Consider the following 17,935-nt stretch of genomic DNA (forward strand, 5'->3'; position numbering starts at 1 on the left):
AAGAGAGTTTCTCAACAAAAGACTGGGTGAAGATCCAGAGCGAAAGAATGTACTGCCAAGTCAAAGGGGTAAGCAGAGCTGCATCGTTTGCACAAATTACTGTTAGCAGACACTCTTACCAATATTTGTTAGTATTGTTTGGCAGAAACAGAACTGCCCCTAAAAGGAGCCAATTTCACCTAAGCAAGAAATATGCTGTGCATCATTACTGTTTTTCTTTTTTGTTCTTTTTATAAAAATGCTGTGTTATTTCCTATGGGGACAGTTGGTGAGCGAACAAGCCTTAAATTTTAATATAGTGAGCACATTTGGGTAAGGAAGACATAACATGGTGCTAATCTAAAAAGGGCTCAATTAGCATAGAAAGCACCTTTGCATAACTCTGCATGGTGATGTAATGTCTTTTCACTCACTCATTAGACACATACAATGAGAGGTAATAAGAATTCCATAATACATCCAACCCCAAGGGAGACAATTTGCATAGTGAGCAGCCGCCTATTTTACATGAAGTATAGTTTGCGTGTGCACTCACAGCCGTGTCATAATTTCACCCCGCTGACACTGAATCGTGATGCATTGTGGGAACACATTGTGAAGCATCTGTTGAGTTATATTATGCAAATATTATGGCTGGCCTTTAAAGGCATGGCAAAAAGGACAAAGTGGTCCTCAACCAATGCGGACCCCTACAAAATAAATAAACTTCCGGTTCATTTCGTACTTCCGGTTACAGCGGCAAAAAAATATTTTATTTTGAAACGTGACCGGATTCTTTCTATTGCATTCACGTTCATAACTATTTACCTGTCAGGTGAATCCAATATTGAATCCCAAAGTTTGTAAAATTAGTAAAATAAACAGACACACAGTATTTGGAAATGTTTGTTTTTGGTAATGGAGAAAGCCACAGTGAACATTTAACACAAGAAACTATGACCAAGAAGAAAAAGCAAGGTGCATTTCACAGGTTCGTCTAATTAGGTAAGTGCATTGAGAACGAACTGCGAACTACTAATCTTAAAACGTTATTCAATATCAAGTTCAAGTTCAAGTTTACTTTATTGTCAAAAATTCTATGTAACAGAGTTAGCACAGAAGTTTGAAATTGCATTTGACCAGTCTCCAATGTGCAGTTTAACTAAAAACATTTAAATAAGACATTGACATAAATCTCTTTCTTTCTCACACACACATACACACAACACACACACAACACACACACACACACACACACACACACACACACACACACACACACACACACACACACACACACACACACACACACACACACAGCTAACTTACTCATACTGAATATTATTAGTGTACAACAAAAAATAAGATAAGTTGGCCACAAACACACAAACACACACATCGCCGGTGGACACAGATGAACTCAGACGTTTCAACGTGGAAGTTCTGAAACTTTCCCTACAAAGTGCAAGAGTTGGAGTGGCGGGATAATGGCAGCGGTCAGAGACAAGATGGACGAATAATGGACTTCTTCTCAGGTCAACGCTGAGCTGCTGACCTCCCGCCGTGGTCTACCCGTCCTCAGCTCATCTGCCGCCGTGTCCATCAAACCCCCGTCGGGCTTTGAGAGAGAAAATGGTGAAGAATACGTTTTCTTCTTCCCTTTCGAAGCATCAATCAATGTTGTATTTTGTCAGTGCTGTTCATGACAAACAGTAATCTGGATTAAAGGTACAAAAATGAAAAAAATAATGCTTTACACACATTCTTCTTCCTCTGTTTCCTCCCCAAAAGGTGGAAAGATGACCAAGTTAACTTTCTCTCCATCCTTTTGAGCTATTGTGAAAGGATTTTACACATACAAGTAAGTTATGATAATTACTACCCCTAAAAGTGCAATATAGCCTGATTGACTTTTTACCCCCAGTTGTTGCCGTTCACCCCACGCAAGAACCTGTAAAAAGTTGTACAATTGTTGTAAATTATTTTTACAGCCAACGTAAAACAACAGGAGTGGTTCTGGTTGTTTTGGCAGTGTTATGACCTCCAAAGGTGGGAAATTGCCCGGTCGACTCTACTTTATACCCGTATTGGTGCCATTTAACAACATGGAAAATGATGGCTTTGCAGACAGCGTGAAAGGGGTTCTCAACTTCTGGTGAGTGTCTCTCTGTTGTATCTCTCAAGACATCCTCCATGTGATCAACACAACAAACCATTTCTGTGCTTAGAAAAATGGCTCTCTCGCTTTCACACATGCACACACACAAACACGCCCGCAAAAGGTTAATTGGCTCGACTGTCGCTGTTTTGAGTCAAAAGCGTCCCTTTTGGAGGCGCAAATGCCGGATTGTTGAGCAGATGAAAGTGTGGCGGTTCTGCGGGGGTGGAGAGTGGGGAGGTTGTTGTTGTGGCTTTACTGACAGTGCGAGAGTGTTGTCCTTCAAAGATGCTTAGAAGTGCGCCTGCCATTACACAAAAATGACGCCACGGGAGCCAAAGCAGCACTTGTGGCAGTGCTGTTGTTTTTTTTGACGGCGGCGTGCTCTCCAATTAAGACCGCCGTCAAGATGGAGGCCGCAGAGGTGGCCGCCGTTAACGAGTCGTCAGCGCGAGAGACTGCCAGGCAATTATGAGACATGAGGCTCGCCGGTCGCCGGGCGCAGTCCCAATTACCGGTTGATCGTCAAAGGGAGATATGAAGGAGAAGGGGTCGGCGGTAATTTGCCCGCGGCCGTTGTGATGAAGGGCGTAACCTAGTAACCAAAAATGATGTGGCGATTCAAAATGTTGCTGATGAGGATGTCTGTGGTGGGACAAACGACGCAAGCTTTTTATCACAGTCCGAAATGATCGCTAAATTGTAATCTAAAAAGATTAATGTATTATGACACCTAATTGTATGTCTTGTTTAAAAAAAAAAAAAAAAAACGACAACAATTAATGTCACATTTTTATGACTTGCATTTTCAAAATGTCAATACTCGCATAATTCATACACTTTACAAAAATCATGAACTGGCATTTAAAATCATTTGCATCCAAGACTGCCCTTTTTTTGGGCTCTAAATGCTGCAAATGAATAAAAGTGGCAACATGAATATTAATAATAGACGCTTCATTAGGTACACCACTGACTCCTTGACACTGTCAAACCAAAGTTATAATTTATAATTTTTGCTGTGTACTTTTCTACTAAATTTGAAGCAAGATCAGTACATGTCTATTATTCATGAAAAGTCCTTTTCCACACTCTCGAACATCAGTGAAAGGATGATTTGGTCCTTTACGTAACGCTCTGTGGCCTCAGGCCAATAATCATGGATTACCTACTAAGCATGTGCCTATAGGGGGCGTTCAGGGACGCATGTGGCTCAAAATTCATGAGGCCTAATTTGGCTAAACACAGAAGCTTCTTGTTACATATTAAATGAAGATGCTGGCTCCTCGAATCGGGGCTCATTGAAGAGGCCACCAGGGGGCAGTGGCTTACTTGCAGTGCCGGGAATACTCGAGTGTATTTTGAGGATGGGGGAGTGGAAGACCAGTCTGAGGTCGGTCTGCATTGCCCAGTTCAGCCCCCCCCCCCACACCACACACACTCACAGAGTACACACGGCCTACTTTAAATGACTCCTTTCGGATACAACCTTATCTTGGGGCTACTGTGAGAAAATTAAGTTTAAAAGAAAAAAAGAAATAAGAAAAAACAATGACAGGCGTGCAATTATTATTCTCCGAGCTAAGCAGGTATTGTGCATCAGTGGGTTCTTTCCGAAATCACAATGTGGTTTATCTTCTTTTCTCACACAGTTGTTTATTTTGGTAAATCTGCCAATAAATGTGGAGAGCTCACAAATTGCTGGATTAATCTAAAGCTTTTCCAAGAGACTTTTTAGTTTACTTGTTTTATTTTAACTGGTAACGGTTATGCTTAAGGGTTTGGAAAAGGGGTTAAGCAGAGGGTAAGGTTTCGGGGTTTTAAGATTTGAAGTTTAGGGCTTAATGGTTTGTATTCAGAGCACAATGTTGTGACCTACATGTCATCCGCTCTTGACGACATCAACTATGGCTAACTGTTGCTAACAAAAACAGCAGTCCTTCCTTAAACACCTTAAACTATCTCAGTTGATTCAGTATTGATACTTCCTGTGCTGTATCAAATTTTATATTACAAAAAGACTAGATTTGTGCACCAATTGCTACTTGAAACTAAATATAATAGAACAGAACCGCAAAGACAAAAGGGGCGAGACATCTTAAAAAAAAAAAAAGCTTCATCACGTTCATGTTTAATGTGCAGTTGCCCTTGTAAAAGAATCTATACGAGACTCTTTAACATTAATTCTTCATTCGGCTGCCAATCAATGATGTCAGCTGAGGTTAGCCGGGGGAAGATTAGCCTGCCAGGGTTCTCGATTACAGTTTTCTCCATAATCTCTGCAGCTGGCGGGGTGGGTGTTGCCAGCGCTCAGCGTTGGCCAGAGCTGCCTAATCAATAGCTCGTCTAGGAGCATATAAATGAAAATAAAAACTTTCCTAGCTATCGTATCTAGATAGATAGCTATCTAAATTTTCCAATTTCCACTTCCAATTTCTGCTTTGGAAAAGTTGGAACTGATGAGCTGGAAGTCGGACATAATTGACCAAACGGCCACCTCCAACGTTGACGTGTCCATGTGACGCCCCAAAAAAAAAATGATGGAGAGGCTTGTGAAGCCGTCTGCTCGCACCTTGAGGGGATTAGCAGCATTTTTGTTGGGCGGCGGTAGTGAGTACTTACCTCCTGCTGTGAAACAAGCTTCCTGCGCAAGTCTGATAACGTCACCACGACTGACGGCGCGCTGACACCTTTCCATATCACTGCCACTTTTTTATTCCCTTTAAAAGTAAAATACTACCTCTCTGTGACTTTTCCACTTATTAGAAAGTGGGTAGACGAAGTGTGAGAGGGACAACGAGGGGAAACTATTGTCATGTTCCCTTGGCTTTGACAAGCTGCCGGCTGCAGGGGACATTTTCCAGCATCCCGGACGTGCAGATTCGTGTACCACGGGACGGATTTCTTTGTGTTCCAGGACGTGTCAAACATGATGGGAGACAGGATCCCTTCGGAAGTACGCTGCTGCCAGTAAGCGGGCCTTGTTATTGTCAAGCTTGCTGCCAAGCGGTTGTGAGTGGAGCCTTTCAGATTAAATTTGACGAAACGGACATGTTTCAAAACAGATCAGCTTCCTTGACAAAAAAAAATCTCAGCGGGAACCCAAAAATGACATCAACACAAGTTGGATACATTTGAAATCACTTTTTTTGTTGCAGCTATCATGTTTTCAGACCCAGAAGACAGTTTGACTTGGCAAAAGGAATTTGTCCGGTATGAACACCCCCACAAAAATGTCTCAAGAAGCTATTGTAGAAAAAGTGACAGGAAGTATTTTGGTTTGAAGCTGCAGTGGAAGTTTTGAATTCAAACTTGTGTTTGGTAGCATCCCCCTCAATGTTTAGAAAAAGAATCACCCCTCCAGTTACACTTGACGAAATTTAGTAGGCATTTTCATCATGAGAAGACCCACAAAAAAGTCTGAAGAAGGCATGCTTGAAAAGACATTAAAAGTTCATCCTTGTGGTTTGAAATGACCGTTTTAAGGAATCTTAAAAAAAATAAATAAAACAACAACTTTGAAACCAGTTACACTTAGCACTTAAAATTTTGTAGGCTGAGCCATCAGGAGTAAACCCACAAAAAAGTCTGAAGAAGGCATGCTTGAAAAGACATAAAAGTTCATCCTTGTGGTTTGAAATGACCGTTTTAAGGAATCTTAAAAAAATAAATAAAACAACAACTTTGAAACCAGTTACACTTAGCACTTAAAATTTTGTAGGCTGAGCCATCAGGAGTAAACCCACAAAAAGTGCCAAGCAGCTTTCCAGAAACTCTGTCTTTTTGTTTTGATGCCTTTGAAACCATTTGGGTCCAAAATAACCCAAGTTGGATCAAACAAGGACCAACCTAACTTTTTAGGTTCCTTTTTTAACCCAAGAACTCAGGTCATTTCTCCTTACGGCATCGAATGTGGGTGTCGCTGTTAAAAAAGGATTCCGAGGGCCCATTCATCACCACTCGTACATCCCCGAATTAAGAATATTCAGTGTCTTGGTCTACTCAAATCCCCTCGAGAGATGCCCGCGGGTTGGTGGCAGTGTGGATTAGTCTGCTGCTGAACATTGCAGCTTTCTTGCAGTAAAGCTGACAGAGAACAAGCTGTAAGTTTGGGCTGCTGCAGCGTGTGATTCATTGGAATGCTGACCTTCCTTTAAAGGGGGGGGGTGATGATGAACAACCCACTACTAGACCTCAGGCCTGGGGGCCAAACTCCACTCTCAGCTGTCTGCAGCCTCACCTTCAGCTCACATTCAATCACCATGGCAGCCGAGCCGCTTGATAAATACTGACCATATGGCTACCTTCGTCAATCGGCGTGGAAAACGGGAGAAAATGTCATGGTGCCATCTTGTCCGCTTTCAAGTGCAATATCCACTCCACTTTGTGCCCCCCCCCCCCCACTCCCACGACGATAATAGCTTGCATTAGTACAGCAACTAATGGACAAGATGACAGGCAAATTGATGTTTGCTTTAGTTAGTGGGGGAAAAAAAAATCTCCTCCTTTTATAGTACATATAATATGTACAAAGTAAACAGGATTCCAAGTATCTGCAAAATATTATGAGATAAATATCAAATATATCCAAATAATTATCCAAAAGAATTCAACCCACCACTTATAATTTGGTGCGTCGGTTCGGAAGTGAAAAATGGTTCGTAAGTCGGTGGGAAAAATCGCGACGCTCCGGTTCGTATCTCGAGAAGGTTCCTAAGTTTGTAAGTAGAGGTACCACTGTACCTGCAACAAGAAATTCGAGTAGCAAGACGTGACGAATCAATAAATAAAGTAACGAATGAGTCATTAATCGCCGGGCTTCTTGATTATCGCATTCTCACAAATCCAACTTAAGTGTCGCCGCTTGTGGTCAAGCAGCCGCTGCGGCCATAATGAGACCACCCACCATTAATTAGACTTCCCCCTCTTGAAAACAGCCATTAATTAGCCAGCTGTGGCGTGATCGAGCGGGCTATTTGCTAATACCGTGTCACGCCTTAATGCCGCAATTTATATGCAAATGTTGACTTCAAGACCCCCCCCCCCCAAATTGCATTTACTATGACTTGTTGCCGCTTCTGTTTTGTGACTTTGGAATGATGGAAATCCAAAAGAACTATTACGAAAGCACTTCATTCTGTCTGTATTCCACGTCCCTCTGTCGGAATTCGAGGAGGGACGTAATTTTGGCTAAATCAATCACTTGATGCAAGTAGTCTCTGCAAATGAATCTTTGAGGAAGTGATGTCAAAGACAAAAGGGGGCGGGCCCAAGCGCCTCCCCATTGCATAGTTGCCATCCCACACACTAATAGAGATGCATAATTAGGGTAATTAATGCCACTGTCAACATGGGCAACGCATATATGCAGTATAGCTCCCTAAGCGCCATCTTGAAATAATTACATTATAATGACGCCACATGCCGTCTTTTATACGAAAGGAGTATGAGCCACGCTGAGAAGAAATAACTAGAGTTAGCATTTTAGTAGATGACGCTTTTTTTTTCTAAACTGCAAACCCAGTGGAAAAAAAAATAATGTTAGAGAATTAGAATACTCAAATGGAAAATAATTTCATGAAATATTTTTTTTTTCATAATCTTTACATTCAGGCTCCGCCTCCCCTGCCTACCCTGTCCGCAAACTAGGGAAAATATAAGAGAAAATAGAACTGGTTATTATTTCTGGATACAATTTTTGTATTTCCCCTCATAATTGTGTGTTTGAACCTAATTTATATTGTAGCTTATAAAAATGAACCTAAAGTATGTGAAGCATGTTGTTTACGTTCCCTCCCGAGTTCTGTTCCTCCACCAATTAATATGAGGCATATCATCTAGTATTGCTGTAGAGCCGCCAAACACTTTATTTTTCTTTGAGAACCCTTGGTGGGAGCAGAGATGAAAGTTTCAAACAACACACAAGCTTTGCGCTATGGATCTCACGGAACAAAAGGAAAGAAATACAACTCGGCTTCTGGCACCGCTACGCTTCGATGGAAGGAATCAGGGGAACGCGTACAGACCAGCAAGTGTTCTCTGCATGATGCAATTATAATTCATACAGAGTAAAAACAAATTGTGGGTCAGATCTTTGGCAGCTCGCTGTAAGATTGGTACGCTCAGACTGGGCCTGTCAGAAACAGCCGCAAATGAATCTACTAACACGAGCCGATCACCAATTTATGCCCAGATGCCAGTCACGTGTGAGTAATGAATCAAATAAAGCAAAAATAATCACAGTCATGGAGAAAGAAGAAGGTGATTGTCGGCCTTCCTGTGGTGGAATCGGTCACCCGAAAAAAACAACGAAAAACTAAAATTAGGCCAAAGTTGTATTTGAGACGTTGTGCCGTGCCTTGGCCATCAGGGGGTAGTATAACACGTTAACGAAAATAACGTAAATGAAGAAGATGGTCACAATTGCTCAGTAATATGACTTGTTCTTCGCAGAGGATAAAGAATATACGCCTGAGTATCGTCGTATACTTTGTGTCCTGAGCATGTGCTGTGCCATTAAATGTACTCAAATAGCCGTTGCTTAAAGGGTTATAACACCGCAACACCAATCGTATTTGTACGCCTGTCTATGGCAAAGGTCCCTTTTGACATCGGGGACCCGGGCAACTGCCATAGACGGACGAAGAACCAATTAAAATTAACGAGCCGCTCTCCTCGTGTAGAAACTTCTTTGCCGTGACAAGGTGATGACAAACCTGTAGGTTTTTGAGCGGGGAATGTTTGTTGGCTTGGCGACTTGTGTGACTTTTTCGTTTTGTTTTTCACGTTGATTATTTATGGCGGCGGCGCAAAGTAGTTGGCGAAAATGATGTACCTTTTTCAGAGGTGACGCCTGTAGGTCAGCTTGGCGCAATTAAGATTCAGCAAATTCTTCACTCGTCGCTTGTTTAATGAGGTTCCTCGCTTTTTATATTACAGATTTAAATATGGATTCAAACTCGGATATTTGGTTCATGACTGTCCTGGGATGAAGAATTGAGTCGCGACCATTTTAAAATATCAAGTGAAATAAAATTAACAAATAATTAAGCAAATTTACTTCATATCATTATAATCATAATCTCATTATTTTGTTCTAAATGTTAGTCTTATTTTTAATATTTGGATTAAATATAGACAGTAAAAACTTTAATTATATTCTTAATAAATGTAAAAAAGTGAGGATCCGCTTTACAACTGAACTGCATAAGAGAGTGATTCTTTCTTTTACCACTAGAAGGAGCGTGTAAACTATTCCTGCGATATATTAGCGGTGTTTCGGTACAATTTACACATTTCGGATGTGCTTAACTATTTTTGCACTTTTGTATAACAGCTCGATATGTTTGAATGCAAAATTAAGAGCTACTAATTAAGATTTTTAAGGGCAACTAACAACTGAACTGCATAAGAGAGTGATTCTTTCTTTTACCACTAGAGGGAGCGTGTAAACCATTCCTGCGATATATTAGCGGTGTTTCGGTACAATTTGCACATTTCTGATGTGCTTAACTTTTTTTGCACTTTTGTATGACAGCTCGATAAGTTTGAATGCAAAATTAAGAGCTACTAATTAAGATTTTTAAGGGCAATTAACAACTCAAATTATTTCCGATGGGAAAGATTGATATGATACCTCTCTCGGTCTCTCATAGAAGATTCTCATCATGTGTAAAACGGCGGGGTCGTAATGAGCTGAAGCTAATTGGTAGGGTATCACGTCCCTGAAAATCATGCTTGTTAGTATTCGACGGCAGGGTATGGAGCGATGTAGCCGTTCTAATGAGATGCGCGACGCTGTCGGATTTATGATCAGCTGCACTTGTAATACGTGCAGAATTTCGCCCTAATGCGGCACCACGGGGGCTCTACGTACAAACAAACAAACAAATAAACAAACGGCGGCTTCGGATGCATTGATCACTTTGCGTTGTGTTTGCAGTGTTGACGCAAGGTTGATTGACAGCCGTTCCTCTGAGAGGCTCCTGATTGCTTGGCTCCAGGCTTGCTCTGTATGAATTATAAGGCGCTCACGGCTTCATTGTTGTGTGTGGGTTTAAACTGAGTTTGTCGTGTGTAAGTGAGGTGGGAGTATTTTATTACTAATAGTGATAAATGCCTGGGACATTTAACAATATCAATAAAAAAACTACATATAAAATACATTTTATATATATATATATATATATATATATATATATATATATATATATATATATAGGTTTAATGGATAAAGTGAGAAAGGGGTAGGAATCTAAAAAGCTATGCTTCCTCCTACTCCTTTTCGAGCATTCTTTATTGATTTATTTTCTTATGTATTATTATTTATTTATTTATTTATTTTTTCTGTTTGTTGGTTTATATTTTTTGTTTGTTGTATGGACTTATATGTGGCACTTTAGAGTGTTATTCGTTTTGTTTTGTTTTTGTTTTTGTTTTAGATGTTCGAAATAAAGATATCAATCAATCAATCAATAAATATATATATATATATATATATATATATATATATATATATATATATATATACATACACACACACACACACACACACACACACACACACATATATATACGTGTATATATATACATATATATATATATATATATATATATATATATATATATATATATATATATATATATATATATATATATATACATAGTACATATGCATATACTATTACAGTACGGTTTGATTAATTTTGTTATTTTACGGGGAAATGACAACTTGGAAGTCAATTTTGGCTGCGCAGTGCAGATCAATAGACTCACATTGCCATCTTGATATTCAAAATGAATAATGATGTGGCTTTCATATAGAGCGTAGTTTTCCCAAACAAACATCTCATTCTCACTTCCATTTCAGATATGTTTTGCATTGTGGCATCTGAAAAATGTTCCCCGCTTCCATACCTCCACACTGTTGATATGACAAGAATCAAATTATGCACAGATGCGCCCCGCTCAATCTGCTTCACCCACTTTATTTTTTTGCGCGGATACTCCAAAACAATTCCACCCCCACCACACACACAAAAAAACAAAACAAAAAACAGACTTGTGAATTTTAATCAGCTCGGCAAAAGGAAAATGTCCGTTTTAATTTTGTCGTTCTGGTGCACTTGCAATCATCACGAAGACGGGAAATGGGGAGCCATCCACTTAACATGGAAATGCTCCTTTCATCCTCCCGAACGAGTGACAAGGCGACCAGTCATCAGGGAACAATCTGTGAAACCAAAGACAGGCATTAGACATCTTCTATTTGGACCCTTGTTGGAGTTTAAATGTTTTGAGTGTCTCATGCAAATGACCCGGTCGGTGCTCACCCCAAATATAATATTCGTAGACTCTCACGGAATTAAGAAAAATTACACCAAATTGAGTATGTCATTCATGAAGAAACCCACAAAAAATCCGATCTCTGGACGTCCTTGGGTTTTTGAAAATACCAACCATTCGATAAGATGGTAGTGCAGCGTAAAATATACTGTAGACGCCGGTACTCCCAACCCGCGTTTCGCCCCAGCGACTGCTCAATTGACCTTAAAGGCCACTTAAGGAACCAAGTGCGAACAATTTCACTTAATGGAATTTGCATGAAACTTCTTCATTTATTCATATCAGCAGTAGAAAGGAGGGCAAATCCTGAATAATAACACGGATTCGCACCTGATTCGTCCTAATTCTCGGTCAGTCCCGAGACTTTTTTTTCCCTTTTCCCCAGCCGTCCACACGCTCTGATCATGTCATACGTGTGGAAACAGACAGTATTAACATTAATCTGTATTAAGACGTCTTCAAGGGGATGGGGGGGGGGGGGGGGGGGGGGGGAGGTAATTGGGTGTTAGTGCAGATCTAAGAGCACTGTCAGAAAGTGGATCACCAGGGCGGTGAGACGAGACCTTCTCCATAGGACTGGTCACTTAAAAATCAACATTTAAAAAACCCTTTTTTTCACTGAAGATTGTAACTATTTTCCTTTTGTGCCTAAATGTTCAGGACTTATTTTTTTTGTAATATTACAATTTAATGGTGTTTGTTTTTTTTTCTGTGAATGAGGATATTTTTTGAAATTCTGGGAAAATCATGACTTTTTTTTGGACATATATTTTCCAAAATTACCAACATTTGTAGAGAACATTACTGAAGTACTCAAAACACAGTTTTTTTAAATAATACATTTAGGATTTCTTTTTTGCAAGATTTATTGTCTTTGTTTTATGCCTTTTTTTCTTATGAATTTTTTTTGTAACGTAACATCTATATTATGGTGATATTATGCCCCACCCCCGAACAATGACATCATTTTCTTGAACGAACAGATGTCGCCCGGCTGACTCGGCGTTAGCACTTAGGAGTCGGAATAAAACGAAATATAGCATCGTTGAGTCTCTTAATGCGGGACATCCGAGAGCCCGGAGGCCGGGCGGAATCTAATTAGGCTCCGAGGAAAACCGCATTTTTGCCTCATTACCGTTAATTGACCTCTCCGAGACCTGTTACTGGAATGCCAGAAAGGATGCCTGTATACAGACATAAACATTAAGGTTTGGAAATGGACAGAAAAGCTTGTTAGCCATTAGCGAGTGCATTGTTTTGCAAGTATTTGATCAAATAGTCTCTGCGAGGAAGACTTGAATTGGGTGTTAAAGAGGAGCAGGAGGAGCTCATTTTCCTTTGATCGGATTCATTTTGCTTCAGGCGTTCTGAGATGAGTCGCGGTACCCGGCGGAATGATGCTAACGCATTCTATTAACGGACAAAGACACTGTACTGGTAGATTACTTTTGACTTTAAAACACACACAAAGTGAGTGCAAAGGTTTATTATGAGAGAGAGGTTTGAAATTTTCTGACTTCACCCCACCTTGCTAAGTTTCTCTTGAATCAGATGGCGTTCCAAAGTGCAATGCTAACGTGTCGCTTTTACCTGACAAAGGCAACGTATTGGTAGATCATCGTTAACTACGACATGAAACGGTTCGCGTCAGGGTCAGATCCGTGCCAAGCCATCATGAATTATGATTCACAACACAAAAACACGCATTCCGACAGCACAATGCCATAAAAAGGAATCATAAAAGGCGCCGAGCGGGAGGGATCCCCCCCCCCCCCCCCCCCCCACGACTCCCTCCTAGCTTCAGGCTGGCTCCCATCTTGCCTCATTAAATTCTCACGCAGCCGTCATCAAAACACATCTTTCACGGAGCCGATGGACGCTCACTGCCAGCGCAGTGGGGAGAAGACGTTTTGTGTTTTTTTCTTTCTTTTTTTTATACAGACGAGCGCCTCGAAAGCCGGTGATGTTCCCCAACAGCTGGCGTCAGCGCAGAAACGTCAGCCGCGGGATAATATCGTAGTCATCATAAAACAGAAACTGGAAAGTAACTTTTAGCCGGCTCTTCTGCAAAGAACATCACCATTTGTTGCTCAACACATGAAACGACGCTTTTCAAACTAAATAACAAGCTTCCCGGTTGATTCGTTCATCAAAAGCTTCACGCTGTGTGAATTTCACTTGAGAAAATTTCGCTGTGTTCAATTAGACATCACACGGGGAGAAATGGAACTCACTTTCAAGATACAATAATGAAAATGGTAAAAAAAAAAAAAAAGCATGAGGGTCACACTAAAAACTTGCGCTCAGACTGTTCGTATGTCAAAATTGATACTTTTAAAACTGCACCGATACTACACACACCGACACCATGTCACCAGCTACTTTTATGGCTTACTTTTCGAATAACAGTCGACTTCCCGTCAGTTGAATTGCACTGGATACCACCCGAGTGCGCACACACATTAGCCACACGCGTGCACTCGCACACTAAAGTAACATCCAGTCGGTACAGTGACTACTTGATTCGCTTGCTTATAATTGGCTCTCTCCAGTGCGTCCCAGCGGTCTATTACTCGGAGCTTTTCATGTCGCGGGGCACAAAAGTGCAAGAGACTTTAACAAGAGGAAAACGCAGAGATGAAGTCTGGCTTAATAACCGTATCTCATCTGAGGGAATTTTTATCCACAAAATCTGGGAAGAAAAAAATATTGAGAAGGAACTGACTCGCGCTCACAAAAATCGGGATTAAAAGACTCCAATTGTATTTATGTGTCATTTAACAGAATATCTGACATCAAAATGATTTGGGCACCCCATGGTGAAAATGACTTTTATAGCGAAACATTTATGGCACTAGCACAAACAGTGTAGCCAATTTTATTTTGGCGGGGGGTGGTGGGAGCGGTGTGTGTTAAACAGGTGTTTGTTTGGAAGCAGAGCTGGGGGGTGAAGCGATTTGAAAAGCTGGAGCGCCCAGGGGGGACACGTACTGTATGAAAACAACATTTTATCAGTGTCAGCCAACAATAATAAGTCAACGCTGGCCAGTGTGCACAACAGAGCGACACGGTGGCTGCAGGCCACAAAGTGCTCCACTCGCCCCCCTCCCTCCCCCCCACCCCGCCGTTCCAGCCAGGTACAAGGTCGTTATGGAGTGCGCAGATGACGGTAAATCTCCTAAAGCACAAAAGCATGTGGCTATTAGAGTTAATTAGCAGATCATTACTTTGTTGTTATTATAAATTAGTCATAACATGCCTCATCTTTTCTCAAAATTGAGCAAAAACAAGATCGCTGTGTTAACCGGGGGACACTTCATTAGGTACACCTGAACAATCAAATGGAATTCCTTTTTTTCTGCTTTTCTGATTTTTGAAACATTCAGATTTTTTTTTTTTATTAATATTATTCTCCTTACTGTATGTCTTTTTTGGAATATTCTGACTTTTGCTTGGGACATGTCAATTCACTTGTAGTTTTTTTTTTTTAGCAACCGCATCCACGTGCATCATACAAGAAGCAAGCTTCACACCTGCTCTGCAGTGTCTACAAGGTCATGTTTTTTTCAGCACTTGGCACTTTCAGCCACATGCCCGGTCGATAATATTTTTTCAAAAAACATCATGGCCACATATCCCCCCCCCCACTCCCACGAGACGGCCGGCTGCACGCGGAAGAAAATAGAAGCGGGGCGATGACGTTATCGCATCTCAAGGCAGATAAAGCAAAGAGTTTTCTTGTTCTTTTGCGTGTCGATATGCCAGATACAAACAAAGCGCTGATGAAGTCCTCGTCATGGCGGAGTATTGTGTAGTTTAAGGAGCTTCTTGCGAGGAAGTAATCAAACACTACTCGACGGGCATTCCGGTCCCGGAGACAATGGCGGCAGATGGGTGATTAGCTGGAGTGGTCGGGCAGGCCGCGTTCACTCGCGAGGACATCTGCAATCAGCGACCCTTCACAAAGAAGATGAGACGAGGCTAACAAATGGCATCTTGTGAGTCGTCATTCTTAATTAACAAATGCTTCCGATTGAAATCGAATACGCCAAGGTTGCTCCGACGTGATATGAAGCTAAGTGTCTTATTCGAGACTCAAACACCTGTAGAACTTTATCTTACTTTATAAAGATTATCGGCCAAATATAGTAAAAAAACATTGAACTCAAATGTAAACGTTTGCATCGCAATTAATTCATCGCGACTCCTTCTGGTATCTGTTACTTGGCCACCGGGGGCAGTGTAACAGTCATGAAGACACAAATGAAGACTACAGTAATTATTTTAGAATCTGTTAAAATGTTGCTTTTGTTAAGTTCACTGCCACCAGTCTCAAATGATCGCTCACAAGTCAAAGCAAAAAAAAGAATAATAAAATAATGGTATGCCGAGAAACTCCCAAGTCGGGTTACTTGAATTTCAAGGCTCCATTGTGTGTGCCGCTGAAAACAATTTTCAGGAAAAGCCAGATAACACAAGATTTATTTGCTTGTGTAATTTCACACTTGATGGGTGGGCAGACCCTGGAGAGTACAGCCTATTTGTATACAAGCAATTAAAAAGTCTTTTTTTCCCCATAATAAGTCCCCTTTAATGAGCCTCTCATCTCCTTTCTGTGCTAATGAATATAGAGTACAAAGACAAGCTGGATCAGGTATCATAAAAAAATTAAAAGAACATGCTTCAAGCGGGTTCATATTTGTGAGCAGTATTAATGGCTTTGAGAAGGGCCAGATGACAGGCCTCGCCGGGTTGCAAAGCAAGCATTAATCATACATTTCCATTCCGTGTGTTGGACGAAAAAAAAAGCCGAAACACTCGCGGGGAAGCCTGCAGGGGTCACTAATTGAAATGAGATGGTGGTCGGTGGACACCCTTGGATGCAGGAATGACTCGTCCCGTTGACGTGTTTAAAAAGTCAACAGTCACGTAAGATCTTCTTCATGCGCGGCGCGGTGCGTTCGAGCGTCTCGTAAAAAGGATTGCCCGGTGGCTGTAAATCCAAAGGAATTAACATTCCTCGGCGAGTAGAAGCAGAAAGCCAGCTTGTTTTTAGTTGAGGGTTAAAGATATCACACTGTCAGTTTTGAAACCACTCCCACTGCAATTATTTCATGGTCAATTTAGCGAGTTTCTTCAATAAGTCGTTTTTTTTTCAACCCTAGTAAAAAAACGGAAATCTAGAAATTGAACAAAATGAAAGAAGGAGGGCGTCTATCCGTCGACCATGAAAGCAGACAATTAACAGCCTGCCGTCCCCATTGAGCACTTTCTCGTTGCTAGGACTTTTAAATCGAAGCGCAAAAGCACGTTGCGCCATCTCGGCTCATCGTCCCATGGAGACAATAGCTAATCACGCTGACATTCTGTCATTATCTGGGCTTTGCTGCCATTTAAATGAAAGCCTTCTGACACAACACGGGTGAGATAGCTGTCCATTGTCACCCCGTCTACCACACACAAAATCTTTTTCAACCTTCACAAATGTCAAAGCAGGAGCCCCATCGATTGCTGAGCAGAAATCGGAAAATTGTGCGAAATATTGTCGTAGGCTTTGAATGGCGTAAACTGCAGTGGTTCTCAACTGTTGTCACCCTCGTGACCCCCATTTTTATTTTTATTTTTTTTATTATTCCGGACTGTAAGGCGCACCTAAAAACCTAAAATTTTCTCAAAAGCCGACAATGCGCCTTATAGTCCGGTGCGCCTTACATAGGGACCAAATTCCTAAATTTAAACTGGAAGCATTGTGTCATGAAATCAATCATAAGTGGCCCGCTGAAGACATTGAATCGTGAATCAAAAAGACTATGGATCATTATTTTGTGGTTATAAAGTCATTTGTTGCGTCTGAAGTTGAAATAAAAAAGATAAAATGGAGAATGATTTGATTTGGATTACAAATCTGACATGATGCATTAATGGTGCGCCTTATAATCCGGTGCGCCTTATACTCCAGAAAATATGGTATATGGAAAAAAAATTAAGTGACCAAATTTTTTTCTTAATTTTACTGCTGAAATCGGCTAAATATGTTGAAATCGGTGCAATATCACTTCAAGAGATTTTTTTTTACAATTATCCTCAGACGATCTAATGGACAAAACTTGCAGTGGCCACATTTTTTTAACTTTGTTTTTTAACATAGGCCAGCGTTCTCTTTCGCATTGAGCATAAACAGCCAATCGGCTTAACGAGGGGGATTTTCTTCGGGAAAGCGGCGTTAAGACGATGAAAGCGAGTCCGAGGCGTGCTTTCAGAGCATCCCTGGAGGCACACGGTGACCTTGAACAACCTTTCCAAAGTTTCCTCCGAGTTAATATAGATTAATTCTCTCCTCTCTTGTCAGGACATGCCAATTAAATTAGGCATTAACTTTATTTATTTTCCGTCGGCCAGAATTTATTACCAACCGGGTCTTGATCCGAGGATTGGTCCCATAACAAAAGAACA

The 17,935-nt window shown here is 41.0% G+C and overlaps 1 long non-coding RNA gene across 2 annotated transcripts; it reads left to right on the forward strand.

The window, feature by feature from the left end:
- The first annotated feature begins 796 nt into the window (after positions 1 to 796).
- Positions 797 to 10,280, forward strand: LOC125985286 (uncharacterized). Of its 2 annotated transcripts, none has more exons than XR_007487270.1 (5): positions 797 to 984; positions 1,515 to 1,614; positions 1,771 to 1,840; positions 2,012 to 2,134; positions 10,080 to 10,280. It is a non-coding gene; the product is annotated as an uncharacterized lncRNA (long non-coding RNA). The 2 variants fall into 2 exon arrangements; XR_007487269.1 differs by lacking the exon at positions 10,080 to 10,280 and adding an exon at positions 5,055 to 5,664.
- The last annotated feature ends 7,655 nt before the right edge of the window (positions 10,281 to 17,935 follow it).

The sequence above is a fragment of the Syngnathus scovelli genome, chromosome 17, assembly GCF_024217435.2.
Source record: "Syngnathus scovelli strain Florida chromosome 17, RoL_Ssco_1.2, whole genome shotgun sequence".
Lineage (NCBI taxonomy): Eukaryota > Metazoa > Chordata > Actinopteri > Syngnathiformes > Syngnathidae > Syngnathus > Syngnathus scovelli.